Source organism: Bombus huntii, chromosome 3, assembly GCF_024542735.1.
Source record: "Bombus huntii isolate Logan2020A chromosome 3, iyBomHunt1.1, whole genome shotgun sequence".
Lineage (NCBI taxonomy): Eukaryota > Metazoa > Arthropoda > Insecta > Hymenoptera > Apidae > Bombus > Bombus huntii.
The window spans coordinates 18,580,044-18,599,135 of NC_066240.1; the positions used below are offsets into that span (position 1 = coordinate 18,580,044).

General features: G+C 38.9%; 1 protein-coding gene across 1 annotated transcript in view; it reads right to left on the reverse strand.

Moving 5' to 3' along the window:
- Window positions 1-18,302, reverse strand: part of LOC126864129 (zwei Ig domain protein zig-8-like) — a 108,914-nt gene extending 90,612 nt beyond the window's left edge. The window contains exon 1 of the mRNA XM_050615122.1: window positions 18,164-18,302. The gene's annotated coding sequence lies outside the window, so the exon portion shown is untranslated. The remainder of the gene's footprint in view (window positions 1-18,163) is intronic.
- Between the last annotated feature and the right edge of the window lie 790 nt (window positions 18,303-19,092).

Sequence of the window (19,092 nt, forward strand, 5' to 3'; positions counted from 1 at the left end):
AAACTCGTGAAACCTTCTAAACAAAACGGCATGGAATGAAAGGAAACAACGAGCCGAGGGCACAAAGGCAAAAAGCAGCAACGATTTTTACCGCTGCCTTCTCATTGTGGCCGATCGTTCGGGGCCTTGCTATGCGCCTTTGTTCGTTCGAGTTTCGTTTATCGGATACTGCTTTAAAAGGTTGGCTCCGGTCAATTCCGGTGTCATTTAACCGAAGACAAAGTGTGCCCGGCCCGTATTTCCTGAAACTAACCTGCGAGAGGTGGCGAGGCGAAACCTTGCCCCAACATTCACCAACGCCATCACCTAGCAGTTCGTAATCCAGCGAATTTATAGCAGGGATCACCGAGTACACGCCAGCCACAACGTGCGAGCCATTTTTACCTTGCAAAAGAGGAAAAAGCACTACTGGTCGCTTTTTCCCTTTTTATTGGAATTATGTAAGGGACCTTGGACCGATTGATTAGCAGTGTGATCGAATGGAAACCATCGTGTGCAATCTTCGAAGGGCAGATTCTGTTTGATGGATAAATGTTTTCGCGCTGGATTGCGAGAAGGAATTACGATGAGATATGGTAGTTTGCGATAACACGGCACACGCGAAACGAAGAAAATCGTTACGATTATGATTCGCAGGTTTCGATGAATTTCTGAAGTGAATTATATTTTTTCAATAAACCTCACCGATTTCATCGACCTCGATACATACGTTTGTCGAGGTTAATGTTCCGAGTAATTTCGCTTTGTACATATAACAGCCGCCTGAATTTAGTTACGATGACATATGTACGTCGATATCAATGAAATTTGTAAGATACGTTTTTCCGTATACAAAATAAAATACGGTAGATAATAGTATTTGATGTGTTATTAAATAGGTTTTGGAGTTAGATATTTAATTGATTCGCACAGATTCAGTTTTTATATCCTGTATTTCACCACCATGTACGGCCATATGAACACACCAGATACACTCAGATAATTAACACGTGGCGGACGCCAAAACAAAAGAACGTCGTTAGAAGTCGTACCAACTTTGCATGTAGGAACTAGTGATCATACCAACCTAATATTTTCCTCAACGTATTGGTTGAAGAAGTTGCTGTAATAGTGAGGCAGCTCCATTTTTTAGTAATTCGAGTAAATCAACAGAAATTAATTAAAATTCAAATATTTTTTCACACGTCCTACAAATTCGCAGTCAAGCAATATTCGTAATAGTAAACTTTTGTGTTTCCGAACGTGGAACCTACAACGTTGTTCTTTTAGTAATTATTAGTAATTTTTAGTAAATTTAATAAAATAAATTTTTGTGTTTCTGAACATGGAACCTACACCGTTGTCTTTCTTTCGCTAAACACGATTCGAATATCGCAGCTACATACCTCCTTGTTGCTGCGAATCGTTAAATTAATATTGTTGTAAAGTACTTTGGATATCTACATTTTATTAACGTTAAAAAGTATACTCAGCTTCTACGATGATATATTCAGGAAGTTAGGAAGGAAAGCATAAATAGGAGCATACAGTGTACGGCCAAACTATAATTTTCCTCCCGCTTTTCGTTCATATATTTTTCACGGACACCTTTTCCGTTCCATTGAGAAAAAACGTCTCTATTACAGGTAATACCGGCGCACGGCATACCGCCATTTTTCTTGAATATAACTGGGGTCACGAATGATTTTTCTTAGATATCTTTCAGTTGTTACGCTATTTTCTTCTTCTCCTTCTCTAATGAAACTTCTGACAGGGTCGACGTGGCTCCTCTTTTTAAATATTTAGCATCAGCCACGGTAACAACATTCTAGTAAAGTATACAAATATTATTAAACTTCTCTTCGTACGTAATTAAATCAAGGGTGTCATGTCGCTTCTCATGAAACTATGCATCGTCTGTTAGAGTCATCACCGGTAGACTTCTTATAACCACAAAGTCTCGGATAATTGTCTCACTCTCCGGTATTACGTATCTGTATGTTATAGTTAGCATATGTGCAAGCGTGGCACGCGTGCTAAACAAGAAATATGACGCAAGTCTAGCGAGAGGATTTTTCACGAACGATGCAATACGGATCATGTATCACGCTTAAACGCATATGGAATTACCTACGAACACGTAATGAATGGATTACCGGAACACGAAAAGCGAATATAAATTAGAATACTTTTGTTAGCTACAAGGAGCGGTGAAGTTGTTTTAGCATTTGAAATCTCGATGCATGTTTCTCGAATCTTGCACGAGTGTGTTTGGTAACCTATGACTCGAGTAATAATTTATCGACGATCCGATAACGAGCACGATTTATTTGTGTCTCGTAAATCTAAGAATGAGCAGAGAACGAACGAACGAATGGACATTAATGTTGTAACGTACTATGCAACTTGTTCAATAAAAACCAAGAAATTTTTACGAATCTTAAACATCTGCGAAAGTATCGATCAGTCGAATCGCGAGTGTGTTTAGTGCGTCACTTTGATATCATAAAGTATCGTGGAAGTTTGCGAATTGTTCCTTACATAGACAAGATAACTTCATAGACATGATCATGTCAACGAGGTAACAAGATTTTGCAGCTAAGCGCATTAATGTAAATTACCTGGAAGATTGTAACGTCCTCCTATTTACCCGAGAATCGATACTTTGTTACAACACTTGTTATAAAAATAGGTAGACGAAGGTGGTGGCACAGTGTAAATGCATAATCACTGCTTTACACGTATCATTTTGTCGACGGGCGTATGCGGAATATGTCAGGGACATTGAAAAATTGTATGAACGCGAGTCAAATGATTAAATCACGTCTGAGTTAGTAGGTTACTCGCTTATTTATACAAATACGTAATACAAAATTAATTTTTCATTTTTTTTTTTTTAATCAAATATTCTAACTGGCATTATCTTGATGCATTGCTTTGCTGATCTAATATTTTTAATCGGCTTATCATCATCGAGAATCGCGATTCGTAATAATACGCGTCGCTTCTTTTTTTAAAGAGAATTTTATTTCTACTCACACATACCACGATCTAAAAACCATTCGATTGGAAGAACGTTTATATTTCTCTTGTTATCAAGAAGTATATCGAAAATTATTGCTAATATATTCCATTTTCCACGTCAGATACGCTTGCATTCGGTAAAACGCTAAGAAGAATCCACTCATTGTTCTTTTCGCTGAGTAAATTTATGTTGCACGTTTCCTTGTTTGAAGTTTCGTTGAAATCCGTTTCCGCGTGTATATGGTACACGGCTGGGTATATTGCTTGCTTGGTGCGCGTAACGATAAAAGAAAAGGAGGAAAAAGGGTCATGCATTCTTGTATCAGAGGTCCGATAAATTTAAATTTTCATGAGAACTATTTCCAATTGTGTGTTGCATATCAGCTCGGCTGAAATTGAAGGTAAACAACGTTTGTAAAACGCCAGCGTTCTACTTCGCTACGTTCGATCATTTTTCTTTTGACCTTTCCACTCGCCTTGCTTCGATATCGCTGGCTTGCAAGTAATTTCGATCTCTTTCTATTGGCTCCACCGAAAGCCTATTTATTTTTTTAATCCGGCACACACGTACACGCGGCCAGCCACGGCTTGATCCTGATGAGTGTGCAGTTTTCATTTCGAGGGACTGTAGTTCATCAGTCGCCTTCTGCGAAGCTTTTCTCTATTTTGTATCGCGGTAAGAGCAGCACTTTTATTCCGCTGGATTATGTTTGGCCAAACAACGCCACTCTGTGTAGATCACGCGTGAAAAGATATTCAACGCGCCATGGACTTTTCCATGGCAAGACACATATGAAGTTTAAACATCGTTGATCTTTGTTTCAGGTTGTAAACGATATAAATTTAACAATTTTTTGCCAATAGAATCGATCAGGTATACTTTGTTTTAAAATACATTATTCAGCAAAGTTTTTGAATAAAATTCTACGGTACAGACAAACTTCGATTTCAGAATTGAATTCAATACTTCAAAACTATAACTTTTTTTCTACCGACAGCTTTTGATACGTTAGTCGTCTCAAAACACTCGAAAATTTTGACAAGAGCGAAAAAGTGATTTTCGCTGAATCGCTTTTGTTGCGTTTGTTATATGTAAAGGCAAATATTATTGTTCCTCTAAAGATGAATATGAAGCTTACATATACACATACTCTTTGTCTATCTGTCTGTCTGCCTCTGCCGCTATTCTTTTTAATATATAGAAAATATACCTTCAGGCTTTTCGCTGATTAATATTGAAGAACAGATTTATGTACTGTATAATAGATTGATTGTAAGTCATACGGCCCCCAAAGTTAATTATTGGTAGAAACTAATTACGAGATACTAGGTCGTTCGTAACAATATTTGCGATAAAGACAATACGACGTTACGGAAAACACAGTTTGCATATTATTAGCAAATTGTTACATTCCGAATGTTTTCCGTAGAAATATCAATTTTCGATATCGCGTCTGTTGTCACAGATAACCGAATAATCTACAATTTAACAGAATTATAATAATCTACAATTTAACGGTTTCGATAATTAACAACATATGATTTTATTTCTGGTTTCAACCAAAGATAAAACTTGAACATGAGAAAACTAAGGCAAAATCGAAACGGTCTATGATTAAACGAAAAATCGGAACAAATGCACGAATCAACGGTATCTCGGTTAAACGAATGAAAAATCGGTATATGCGTATATTGAAGTATTTGTTGAAAAAAATAAAATGTGAAAAACGATTCGAGGGGAAACCACGCAGGTATCGAAAAGCAACGCGTGAAGCAACAATTTGAAACAGACGAATGCTTTGAATAAATTGTCAGCTTTCAAGAGTTTCGAGTATCGTTCGGCCACTTTGAAATTGATGCTATTAAACAAATATCGTGTGATCGTTGTTTTATTCGAACGAATGCTAAGCAAACGTCATATCATCGTTGACTTATCCAAATGAATGCCAAGCAAATGTCATATCAACGTTGATCGATCCAACCAAGTCGTCAACGCAGAGTTTAATAAAAGTATAGCTTCCATAAGTCACAACGTTCAGCTTTTACGTCCCATATATTCTCGTTATGGGTTTTCACTGCAAAATATCTCAAATCTCGGAGCGTGTCGTTTCACGGTAGACGTATTTCACCGCTTTTAACGTTACGTGATTTATTACCGATCTAATTTCCATTGATTAAACGTCGTCGAAGTAATCGTTAATTTCCCTTTTGATTATCGGCTAAACGGTATTCTAATTAACCAACAGTTTCTCTCTCATTGCCCGGCAAGTTGACAGGGTTGCAGTTGACAACTCTGGCCAACAACCGCATCGACGCCGTGTTATCTTTTCAAGCCCGAATGGCTGTTTAACGTTTGTTGTTTTCAATTAGATTGTCTGCGTGTCGCGTGCCTCCCTGGCCAATGCAACTCCACGCCTATAATTAATGAGTCTGAACGGGGTTAACTGGCCGCGTTAAATTTCACAGCCACGCGCTTACTACAATTTCGAACGTTGATCCTCGCCCTGTAATCGCGCGACTCCGCTCTTTAAAGCTACGCTTTTCATCAACGAACGATTTCGTCCGATCAACTTTCTGTCTTGTGCTTCGTGACGAGAATTAATGGCCAGATTCGATAGATCGCGTTATACAGATTATATCGTTATCCGGTCTTTAACGGGTTAAACTACTCGTCATTTGCAAATCAAATACTTTTTGCGATCGCTCTACATATTCATATTCTACGAAGAACAAATTCTTTCTTAAAACGTTCCTTCTAAGACAATGGAAATAAAATTAGAAATGATCTTACACATAAATTTCGCGGTATATATTCCGTAATATCCTTTTTGCACACATTTCTCAACGTCTCCAGTTTCCATTAGCGAACAAATAGAAACGAAGATAGAGGAAATGCATTTTTTTTTGCCGCGATATTCGCGCTGCTCTTTCTCTTCGCTTTCCGTCTACACGCAACAAGAGGCACGCGCTATTCTTTTCGCATGGCCTAAGGCGTATCATTTTTCGCGTTTGTATTGTAGCATCGCGTTGGCCAGAAATTTCCCTCTACGTACGATGAAATCACGCGTCAGCAATAGCAACTTCAACAACCGAACGCTGCTACTTGGCGGTCGTACGTGTCAAAGATATGCCGGATGAATTCAGAATGCATAGATTTGCACCGTGGCAGATGCACGGGCTAGGAAAATAAATTGTTTACGTCTTTGATTTCCCCCACGTAATAAAAGATGCACCGAAACTCCCCGACGCGCGGTCTGCCGCAGCAAAGTTTTGCAAGCGGTATCGCTTCGTTGAACTTCGTGAAAATTTTAACGCGACCTCGAATTATTAAGCCTCGGTTCGTGTTCATCCGTTCGTGTTCCTACAGGAAGCAAACGGCTACTTCACATTTACGATTACGTATGATTTCGTTGTTCGATGAAACGAACAAAGCGCGAAGTTGGATCCTTAAGTAGCCAACGATATTTTTACGAACGTTCTGTGTTCTACGATTCTCTTCTTCCGACACTATCTACAGAAACGTCAGTAGGATTTTCTTTCTATTTGTTTCGTTGTAAATCGGCAAAATTAGTTTCTTTCGACGTCAGAATATCGACGCGTTACTTATTAAGGATTTTGTTACGCCCCGAGGCTTACCATAGGCCGGGTTCCTAACCGTCTTCCTGGGTACTACAGTGTCGCAGACAGATCGTCTTACATGACCGGCGAAGTATATCCAAAGTAGCGATAAGCGTGTCACGTAAAATAAAAAAAAAGAAATCGAAGATGAAAACAAAAATAAAAAATAAGAAAAAATAATAAAAAGAGAATTTATTTTTTAACACTTGGTTTACGCTAATTACAATTTGCCTCTGAACTCCAGCCGTGACTTTCCAAGACCGAAGCTCTTACAGTTTGACTTTCGATAGGATCTGTTTCTTTTTCCTTTGTCACCCCTCGATATCCCCATTATTCACGCGTTTCTTAGGCGTCCGCGACCGTTGCACGCACGCCTTCTTCTCGAACATTCGGCAGAAGGACCGTTGGGATATCGATGGCTCATTAGGCACTTTGTTAGGCACTCCGTCATCGGTTCATCGGATTTGAAGTGTGTCGGTCGTGACAAGCGCATAGCTGTCGTCAAGCAGCGAGTTCTAGAAACATCGATTCGCCTTCAGTCCTCTGTTTTACACAAAGAAAGTGGCATACGTGATCATAGGCGCGAACAGTTGCGAGACGCGAGCGTCGTGGGGGTCGTCTTCCAGACAAGATAAAGGAAAAATTCGAAGAGCAGTCAGTATCGTTTGAGGATTCAAACGGAATGTATCGAGAGGTTCAGACGAGTAAAATCCAGGTCGCTTAGTCTAACAAATACATCGAGAAATATAATAAAGTTGGGTCGAATTACTGTAACAAACTAACTGTATCATCCTTTAAATCATTTGTCACGTGTTCATTATAATTTTAAATATTGTTAAATATACAAGTTTATATTAATCCTGTTAATTCAGTGTTAAAATCGTTTGATTTTATCCACCTCTGTTATCCTAATCGAAACAGGGGAACGACTAATTCGCGGCGTCGATTATCAGAATCGTAGCGAGAATTTACGCCTCTCGCTGACGCGTCTCTCCGCGAACGGTCGTAACAGATTTCTTCGTCAAAATAATATTAGCACTTTTGAGCGAAATAAAAACGTGATTATCAGACTTCGGATATCTACGCAGATTTACGTTCTTATGAACGCAACTAGAAGAATAGGACCTAGACAGGGTTTTAGCATTTGTTTAGTTTACCAAATACTGTAACAGGTACTGTATTCACAGGTGTACTATGGAGTACACATTTCTCCAGCATTAAATTTCTCATAAATGTGCAAAAATTCGTTGTTCAGCGAACGTACTTGATTATTTTCTTCACGCCACGTAAATTTGAATTATGATGGAAAATCGTCGATAGTTCTACTGTTGAGTGTGTCACGTTAATTTAAAATCTCTCGTTTTACCAAACACGTAAGTGCATAATTCCCTACTTAACCTATATAGCGGGGAAATAACATAAATCTAAGGCATATTAGTCATCGGTGAATGTTATTTCGGGACTGATAAGAACGATAAATCTTCATCTTGTTCCTTCGTACGCTTTCATCATAAGGCATTGCTGCACTTACGTACAGTAATAACTCAGAATTAAACGTACGGCGATGAACACGAGACACTGTTCTACGTAAATTTCAAGTAACACGAGTTTCAGTAGTACGTGACACATATTTGTATCACGAGATGCGAAATGCAAAATACTCGAGTCACGTGTAAGAAGATGGCCACCGCCTTCGTTAGATGCGCAATAGCGGGCGAAATTAATAAATTTGAGAGATAAATGGCACGAAAGGGCACCATAATTTTACAAAATGAAATTATATGTGGCAAGAGTAACGAACCAATGTAATGTCCATATATCCAAGCATATATTACCGTTGCCGATACGATATTTCAAAACGTTTAATAGAAAATTTAGCACGCTTATAAAATAATTTGGCAATCTTTCTGTTCGTTACTGTAAATGCAGAATGGAATTCGCAATTACGTATTAGACGAATCCTCCTCTAAAACATGATTTTCAAAAGCACTGTTCGCACATTGATCGTGATATTGGGTTGGCAACTAAATGATTGCCAATAAATGATTGTCAATATTATCACCTATTGACAAAATCCGCAATCACTTAGTTGCCAACCCAATACGTTGTTTTTATGAGAAACCAACCATTTTTCGGTACAATTTGGTTACGCTAGAAACTCGTGGGAAACGAAAAACGCCGAGGAAGAACGCGCTAGCCTTTTTTCAGTTCTATCGTTATTTCTAAATGCCATTGACCTATTCCAGTGTTAACGTAGCACGTGAAGTTAATCTTACGCCGGCACGCCGGACGGAAATAGTTTATTGGCAGACCGACTTCCTACGGATGATGAAACACTGGCTCGGGTTATCGCGCGAATATAAAGAAAAAGGCTGAAAAAAGTGAAGTGCCTTCCGCGATATATTTCCTCGCTTTTCGAACGGAATACGTTAAAGTTTAACGCAATTTCATGGTGGGAAGAACGTTTCGTTCACCTTCCTATAACTCGAAGGTGTATTGTTCTACACACGTGGCCCGTGGCATTTTTTGGCACCTCCAGAAATCTGTAGAACGGAAGAAATAAGAAACGTGTGTTGCCAAGGACGGCACAAATTGTCTTCGCAAGAATATACAGCTTATTTCTTTGTCCGCAGGAATACATAACGAAATTTTTGTCCGAATGCATTCTTAATGGAAATGGAATGGAATAGACTCTTCGGTGCAAGCGATCGTACATTATTGGAGTGTTTTTAATGAAATGTTAACGTAACATATTTCACGCGAGATTACAACGAAACGGTTGAGGAGTTTCTACACACGTGTTTTCACATGCGTTTTATGTTTAAATTTGAGTAACATAATTGAATATTTATTACGCAGAATTGCAACACTCGTAACAAAATTATTTCAGCATTCCCGGTTTTCCCTCAATTATGTTTTAATGAATATTGGCAATATTTTTGTAAAATACATTGTATCCGTAATAGTAGTTGAATAAATGAAAATAACGAAAATAAATCGAGTAAAGGTATCTCCGTGAAATTTCACCTCTTTTTTTTCTTTTTTTTTTGATTGAGCCATGCACATGCATAAATGCAGCATTTGAAAACAGATATATCGACTGTATTTTTTCGATTTCAATTTGGCACATTGGAGCAAACGGAAGAATCGTACTTCCGTTTCCATTATACGATTTTACGTGTATAGAACGTCGTTGGGAAAAATATGATAAAGAGAAATAAGGTGAAACACGATGTATAATAGCATTTATTTTACAGATTTGAAATACATCTGCAGCTTGGTATTAATTTAGTATATATATCTAGTCCTCAATAGCATATTCGGACAATTAATAGCGCCATTATCACAACATATATTTGCTATGGTATTTAATTGTTAGAGTATCGACGTTGAAGTGGAACGCTGGCCGTCGATAAACAGTATCAAAAGCGTTCATTATACCAAACCACGTAACAGATCGATTGATGGCTGTGTACGAGCCAACGATAGATTAGAAGATGATCAAGGTAACGCCAATCAAAGCCCACTCGATATATCATTTGGAAGTAAGCAACCCATCACAACCAATTCCAATTGATTGCATCTGACTGCTTTGATCGCTTGCAAAGCGGTTTTCTTTATTTTATCCACGCGTATCATTGTTCTGTCAATGGTTTTTGGCAAAATTAACAAGAACCGTGAAATCTAAATAAACCGAATCAAAGACGTTAAGAAATACAGGAAAGTTGAAATTTTGCATAAAACGCAGAATGTTGTAACGTGAATATTATTTCGGTTGATCGATAACGGAACAACGTGTTAGTAATTATCGCGAAAGTGTATGAATAATATGAATTTGAAGCGAATTCGGCTGGAAAATGAATACTACCATTGTGTCTGATCATCGCTTGACTTGTACTACTTGTTGGTTCGCAACAGTATACGATAGCGACTGAGATACGTGTTTCTGAATATTCAACATAATATTGTAATACCTAGGTGCTATATCGCGTTTCGTCAATTTGAAAACGTTTGCTAAGACAGGATTCCATTTTATTTTAATTTTATTCGACTGTCTGTTTCGATCGAAACTCGTCTGAAACTTTACGTGGGATTTATTTCAAAATACCGAAATTATATTCTACTAATTTCAACGTTGAAGAGTAGACAACGCTGCAGCATATAATATTAAAGCAAGAGCAGCGCTCTGTTAACAAGAATGATATAAATTATGCTACGAAGAAAAAAGCTTGCTTCCTGCATCGTATTTTAAGTACGCCTTAAAATAAAGAAGTTGGATTAAAACGACTACTATTAAATGGAGAAAATAAATTTAAAGTGGGTTGTAAACTCGAAAACACCTAGTATTTATATCATAAAACGGGATAATATTAAGTTGTCCGAGAAGCTTTCGTTTTATCAGGGAATAATAGACGCACAACGCTTTTTGTTTTATATTTTTATATTTTGTCGAGTTACGTACGATCCACTTTGTTCCGTTGAGATAAACACCGCGACATTTCACAGACTTGGTTTCACGTTCGTATAAAGGTGCACTGTTGTAAAAAACGCGTTTGCGAAAGAAAGACACTCTTCGGACAACCTAATAGCAAGACCGATATTCGACATTGAAACAGTTCTACGATCTATTATAGTTTCTGTACTTTGCGTGTTTAAACAAATGTTACATAAACAGTCTTGCGATTAATGGAAAATGAAATTGATAAAAGTTTGAAACTTTAGTGATCGATAGGGTAGAAAGCTTTGGTATCCGAATAAAAATGAGAAAAGATTTAAAATGTGCATTTTGTAATTTGCTGATGAAACAGGATTTAGCATGTTATATGAATACACTTGTACTGAAAGTGATTTCCAGAATGCGATATCGAGCGTCCAGATAATTTTCACGTACTAATGTACCAAGTACGGAGGAATATTAAACATTTTTAAGTATTTAAAATTTCAGCGGAACCATCGTTAAAATATACTTTTATATTCGTACTATTTTACTGATATTTTGTACCAATTTCCCGTAAAATTCTTCTATAGAAGCTATTTTTCTATACCTTGGGCTCTTTACCTGTTCCAGTAATTTAACTTTTTTAAGTTCGTCAGCAGCATTTTCTGCCAATCCTTTACGTACTTTAAAACTTCGATACCTAAAAACTCATATAATTCCCCGGAAACTGGACGATTCGTACGAAAACACCAACGTAATTAGTCGCAATATTATTTATTAACATAAATCTAAATTAATCGAGTCTCATGCACACCTTGTATAAAATCTCCGTATATTTTTGACCGTTTTAATATTTGAACGAAGATCTTGATAGGTTAAAGTCGTTTAAAATAAGCAATTTGCAACATGTTTACTCCCTTTCCGTACTCCTCCGCCATTTCTCGCTCATTTTCAAACAAGCAAATGAGATTTCGAGGTCAACAAACAGTTCGTTTAAAATGAAAAACATTCTCGCGAGTTTGTTGAAGTAAATAAAAAAAAGCTGAGGCAAATGTTTATGCAACTCTATGCTGCGTTATATGAGCTTCATTTTAACATCTCGTGGAAAGCCCCGAATATAAAAAAAGGTATAAAATACTGTGAAGCTTCTTTAACAATAATCTTCCGCAATTCTTGTTTCCAATCTCCCTTACACAGGACCATTTCCAAGCTTTTCATTAATCGACGTTCCGATGGACGATGGTTCTCTTAAAATCGGTATTTTGATAATCAAACGTCTACTTTGTCCGATATTTTATCATTCGTGGTTTCAAATTAACGTTGATTCCTTCTTAAATTACCTAAATTCCAAATCACCCGAGAGCGAAATTTATTATGCAGAGACTTCATATTTCACTTGAAAAAGAGATGGTGAACACAATTATGAAATACCTGGCATAACTTTAAGAACGTAGGGGATAGCAAATGAGAAATTACAAGGACCTCTGACCGAGGATTAATAGCGCAAAATATCCCAGTAATCTTAAACGATTTAATGCTGATCCCTTGGCTCGTAATATCGATTGCTTCGATGCTTCTCATCGGTGACCTAAATCGGGCAGGGGGGCCCGATGTTTAATTATTCGATCAATAAAGTAACGTGTCCGATGATCGAAATTCGTATCGGTATCGGTATCTCGGTCGATACGATCATGGATTCCACGTGATTCTACGTGGAGGGAAATCGTCAGGTTGGATTGCGCCGTTCACGTTGACACGTTTGTCAAGCTCGACTCTATTCCTGCCGATGTACAGGTTCGATGGAAATTGAACGGACGGCTTACGAGCTCCGTTCGCTGTACCGAGTCGTTTACATGCTAGACCGGAGTAAGATGGATCACCGATCGTGTAAACCATTATTCGACATGGCGCGTGGAATCGATTATCGAAATAACGCGTCCGTTCGCTGTCTACTGCCACGTGTGTGCTTCAGCTGATCGAACCTATCGAACCTCTGCAGCGTATTGCAGACGTTTCCAGACGTAATTCTTCGCTTGGTCCGAGAAAACTCGGTTTCAGAAATTCCCCTTTGACACTTGATCTTGCCACCTCGACCATAAAACTCATAAAGTCTTATTGAAATCAGCGTCGCGTTCCAGATGAAACGCGAGGCTCGCGTGTCAAAGGATCGACCAGTTCACCGCGCCATCATTTTTCAGAACGGTTCGTGACATTCAAATTTCTCGACTTCCTTCGAAAGGATACGGGGAAAAAAGAAGAAACATATAGTTGAAACTCGGACGATCGACGCAAAGGAACCTGACTTCCTTCGTTCATATCGTTTCGATTTGCCGATCGTTTAAACCGCGTACTTGAGAATTTCACGTGCAATGAGATTATCGATCGCATTTACGATCGATCGAAGAAATTGGCATAAAGTTTCGACATAAAGCGTGTGAACTATAATTTTAGTATATAACTTGGAGATAATGGCTCGAATCGATTGATCACTTGCGGGGGCACTCGAGACCTGTGAAATTTAGATATCTCGATCCTTCGAATTTCTATGGCTGAATAATTACATTTACATAGTAGTTTTTTTTATAATTCACTTCCTAATTAGATGCTTATGATAATTTTACCTGGCTGATTCATATGGAAAGTCGAATCACTCGGTAAGAAATTCCATTTTCTAGGAAATTTGTTTGAAAAATTCAGGATGCGATTTCAGTAACAATGTTAACTGCGCTGTGCTCTCTCTATTTGTATATGTATATGTACATGTATATGCATGTACATGTATACGTATATGTAGTATTTTATCGTCTTCATATGCTAAACGCGGAAAGCTGCAAGTCAGCGCTGTTAGCAGAAATATAGCTCAATCTTACCACCTTTTTATTTTTGTAATTAATAGTCCTGTGAAACGTTCTTTAACATAATTTAACTTTATAATTCTCGAACGTTTAAAAAATTCTTCGTCCTCTATTATAACATATTTTGCAATTTTAACGATGCGAAAGTTTGGTGGAATATTTTCAAAAACTACATTCGCTATTAGCGGCTTATTAAAAAGACCCTATTAATATTACATGCGGATTTTGATCGCGGAATCGCTGTAAGTTTAACCACGTACGGGAAAATTACGCGGATTCCGGAAGTTTTCCATTGTACCGTTCCAAATAGAATATCAAAGAATTTTCGAACAGAAGATCCACGGGACAAAAGAGTATATTTTTATCCAATATTTCATTCAATTTTATTCTATTCTTATAGTTTTTCATAGTAACGATTTATATACATGTATCAAAAGGAATTAGATGCATCCGTCGTTTGTTGATCACAATTAGAGCGTGCAATTTATGCAATAGAATTTCCGCGAGTTCATATCTTTTTTACGAATGTAATTAAAAAAAAAATGAAATCCAGACAGAAGTTTGTCTTCCACACCGAATATCGTAACAAGTATACTACGCGTTGCATATTTCGCATATTTTGCCGCATTACGCGCATTCTGTGCGTTTTTCAACCTTTAAACGCACGTAAACGCGTAAAAATCCGTAGTCCGACGATATTACTTGAAGATACGCATATAAAAAAATTCTTCGATTCTTCGATGAATTAAACCATGGAATAACGCGTCGATCGTTCGCGGACGAAATATTTCACGTGCAAATTGCCACGAAAGGATACGAGAGGAGCTAAGGAGAAGCGACTCCCGACGCAGAAGCTATTCTCAGGTCGGTGGTAACCTGGAATGGACAAGCATGGAAGCGGAACGGCACGAGCTTGCAGCCTTTGTTAAAGGAACAATTAGCATTCTGCATACTGGGAATCTGGCAAAGGCGCGACATCCTGTCAGGAACGTTAAGAAAATGCCGAATGGTTGGCGGTTCGTTGCAACGTGGTGGCGATTTACATTTGCCCGGGGACAGAAAGCGGGGTCATCGTCGACCCATCTCCGATCTTCTCTATTTCCGTTTCCGTGTTTATGCGACAAATTGCTTCTGAAGGGTGAATTGAATTCTGTTTGTGGATGTTCTCGAACATCGTGAAAAGCTTTATAAACGGAAGAGAGCGCTGGCATTTTATCCGGCGGAGAAGGAAATTGCTGGCCTTGTTTTTCTGAAACTTTGTCGAAGTCTATCGAACTCTAATTCTATGGTAATCCCGAGCGAACGTACGACGTTTTAGACGAAGATTCAATTTCGACACCGTGCACGTATCGAACACGTAATGAAAAATGCCTTTTGTTCTTCGGGGAAAAAAAAAAGGAATTTTAATGAGGTGGTTTTCAAATTGCGGCCATTCTATCGAACCTAAGTGCCCCTCTCTCGCTCTCCGTCTCTCTCTCTATTTCTAGATTTTTCGAGCTTCGACGAACGGTAATTTTTAGGCCGCGAATTCGCGCGGATAATCAGGATATCCGAATTCGATATCAGCTATATGAAAATGTGTATGGATTATCGAACGACCCAGCCTAGTAGCTCGCAACAGACTTCTATGGTTTGTGTTCACGGACCATTCTTAACGACGCGTTCGTCTTTCGTACCGATCACGTTCTTTCGCATATTTCCGGTAGGATATATTGGATCGGCAACTAAGCGATTGCGGATTGTGTCATTAGATGGTATCGACAAAATCTGCAATCATTTAGTTGCCAATTCAATAAATGACAAAGTTTTATAAGAAAGCTGTGGAAAAGGTGTCACGCGTCTTACGAGTTAGAATAATTTTTTAACGGAATTTTCCGTTCACGCCGTGAGAAACATAATGTTCTAGGCATGAAAGATCGTGTTTAATACCGCGAACAGCTTTGCAATAGCGTAATTCATATTTCCGGGTTAATGAATTATTCTTTGTACGAGTCCTTTAGAAGCGAATCTACGAGGGAATAAAGGTCCAATAAAATGTCGAAGATCTACTACCGAAAAATACGAGTAACCAGATGAATTATAGCCCGTTGGTTTTTGCGACAAAAAGCATGTCTTCGGGAGATGTATCAAATACATTAGCGTAATGTTCGTTCCTAGCTGAATATTTGTGCATATTGCGCATCCTGAAAGTAAATGGCACATACACTGTAAGTAACGAGAAACATCAAACTTCACTTTCATATCAAACTGCACAAACTTATCCATCAACATCGTACCACGAATTTTCTTAACCTCGAACGAAATAAGATGAAATTATTAGAATGAGGAACACAGGAGAATAAAAGGATACAAGATGTTTGATTAAACGTCTCTGAAACTACGTAACTATTTTTCGTTCTTTCGTCATTTACAAAGTCACGTACCGGTTTTGCTCATCGTTGCTGCGTATGTTTTAAGACGTGGACTATCGGACTAAAGTACAATTACAGAATACAAAAATACAAAACACAAATACAAAATACAAAGATTAACTTATATACGATTGACATTAACGATAAGAGATCGTAAATGGAAATCGAGTGGCTACGAAAGGTGAAAAATCAAAGATCAGAAATCATCGATTATTGTCCGAACGACGTTCGCAATTTCATCCGCTGTACCGTCGCAGTTCTTCGCGCTAACAAGATCCGCGCTAACGTAACAAGTCGCAGGCGTATTCAATTCCGCGGAACAAAAGCAAGGAGCAAGCGAAAACAAGCAAAAAGGAAAATCGAAATCAAACAATCGTTGCAACTTTGCCAAGCAGTCCGTTTAAACTGCGCCGGGACGACCCGATCAGGACAATCGAAACTTTCTTTATCGCGCCAAGGAAATTATTGTAAAGATCTCGCGAGTTGCTGCGCCTCCTGATACGCGCGCAATTTTCAGACCACATTTCCGCCGTCACTTTTATTCGAAATATCGCGACTGGCAACGAAGGATTAAATTCACGAGCGCCCAGCTGCGTTGTTATTGAATAGCGTCGTTGCTGGCCTCGTGTAGCCTTTGACAAGGCTTGCTGAAGTGTTTGATGAGACGACCGGTCGTTAGACGAGTTTTCGAGGTTTCTATTTAAGTTGGCGCGTGCTCATGAACCGCGTCAACGTTCGTCGCGCACCGCGTCTTTCCGCCGCTTTCTCAATCTCCAGCTCCCTGACACCACATACGTCATAATTATCACGAGTTAAGATGTCCCGAGCATTTCTTTTTTCTCCTCCCAGACACCGTTCAGGAAACTAATTAGCTACCGCATAACGAGCGTCGCGCGAACAAAAAGAAGTCACGTAATTAGTCAACGCTAGGGACTCGAGCCGCGTATCGATCTCCCCGCGAAAGATGCACGGTCACCGCACGAATATTATCGTATACATGTTGAATGTAAACTGCGATTGTAACGAGAGGTAGCGGAGTCTCCTTGTAGCAGCCAAACGAGACTCGAACACCCAGACGGCTGAACTATTGTCTCTGGCCATCGAAGTGGACCACATGCAAGAATTTCACATTTCTAGCTAAGACACCGTGTCCTTGGTTGGTTAAATTATCGCCAGATATTTAGAAGATCGTGTACGCGGACAGCGATTATTTTATCGCTGTTGATTCTTCGCAGAATTCTTTAGACGCTGTCGATACGATGAGATTATATGTTGTCGAAACAGACGATGGTGAAATTAATAAATTCTTCGATATTATTACGATACTATTACCCATCGATATGGTTTCATGAAAAAAAAAGAAACTTGCATTGCGTGGAAAGGGTAAGTCGCGAAAAGAAAGTTCGCTGAAGCTTCAGTCTTCCGATTCTTCCGCCGGAGTTAAAACTTTCTAAGCGAATACGACAGGGCATGGCTATCTTTAAAATCTCTCAGCTTTCCCGCGCAAACAAGTTCTCCATACGAAAAGTTGGAAACTTTCCCAAAAGTTGGTTGAATGACATCCGTCGCGCTAATTTACAAAAGAAGAAGCCGATCATTTCTCCGTGTGATTTTAATTCCGGCGATTTCTACGTGTAAACGTTTAGCTCGAACACATCCAGCGAATTACGAATAAAAGCCGCTGGAAAATACGAATTTCTCCGATCAACTAGACACGAAATGTAACATTTTTCCCGTCACGAAGTGATTCTCGTGCGACCAAAATTATTTGAATTTAATCGTCCGACAAAGTTCAGGCAATTCAACGAATAAAGTTTTACTTTTGTTGTTAAACTTACCGACAACGATGCACAGTTCGCGGTTTCAAAAGCTGTCACGGTATTACGAGGACGATATCTCCTGCGACAAAACACGACAACATAACTCACGACTCGTGCAGCTCGGTCGGCTGGCGACTGACTGCTCGCAGTTTGAAAGCTCGCAAGTCTTAGAAGCGACCTCTGCCACCACCACGTGCTTCCGATGGATCCGGCGACTACAACGCCGTGAGCGGTGATCCTACGAAGCCCTCATTGTCCTGGAAAATCTTCGTAAGCTGGAGCTTTCCAAGCCGCAACACCCGATCCAGCAACTTGATATCGCCCCGATGATCAACGCGCCAACGTTGGAAACTACAAATAAAAGAGGGCTTTGTCGTTGCGGCCGCGGTAATCCGTTTCCAGTTGCAACTTGCATTCATTGCGGCAACCTACAGGAATTTACGATAACGCCGCGTGTAATTCTTTCTTCCCTCTTCTTGTTTCTATTCTTCGCTAGCTACGTTTCTGCTTTGTTAAAATCGATACTTTGTCCAAGCGTCGAACTTAGCTTTACAAAGAGACTATCTCAAAAATTTGTTGCCACCGGCAACGTTTTGAAAATTTTCGAGCTGAGGAACAACTAAATATACGGGTAACTTTGATAACGCGAGATTGGCAACGTATCGAGCTTTAAATCTGCTTCCACGCTGAAAATAAGAAGCGCGATTTATCGTGTTTTTCTCTTGGAGTCATCAACGTTCATTTAAAAGTAGAATTCTTACGCGAATAGGCGACCACAGCGAACCACTCGAATTTCTCCGTTTGAAAATGCTTTCGTAATAAAATATAGAATGGCTACGTGTTTTGAATTTTCACGAAGCACAATTGCGTATACTAAGTATAGGGACAAGCTTCTTCCCGATTTTTTGGCGAAATAAAAATAAATTCGTCGGAAGCAACTCATTTCT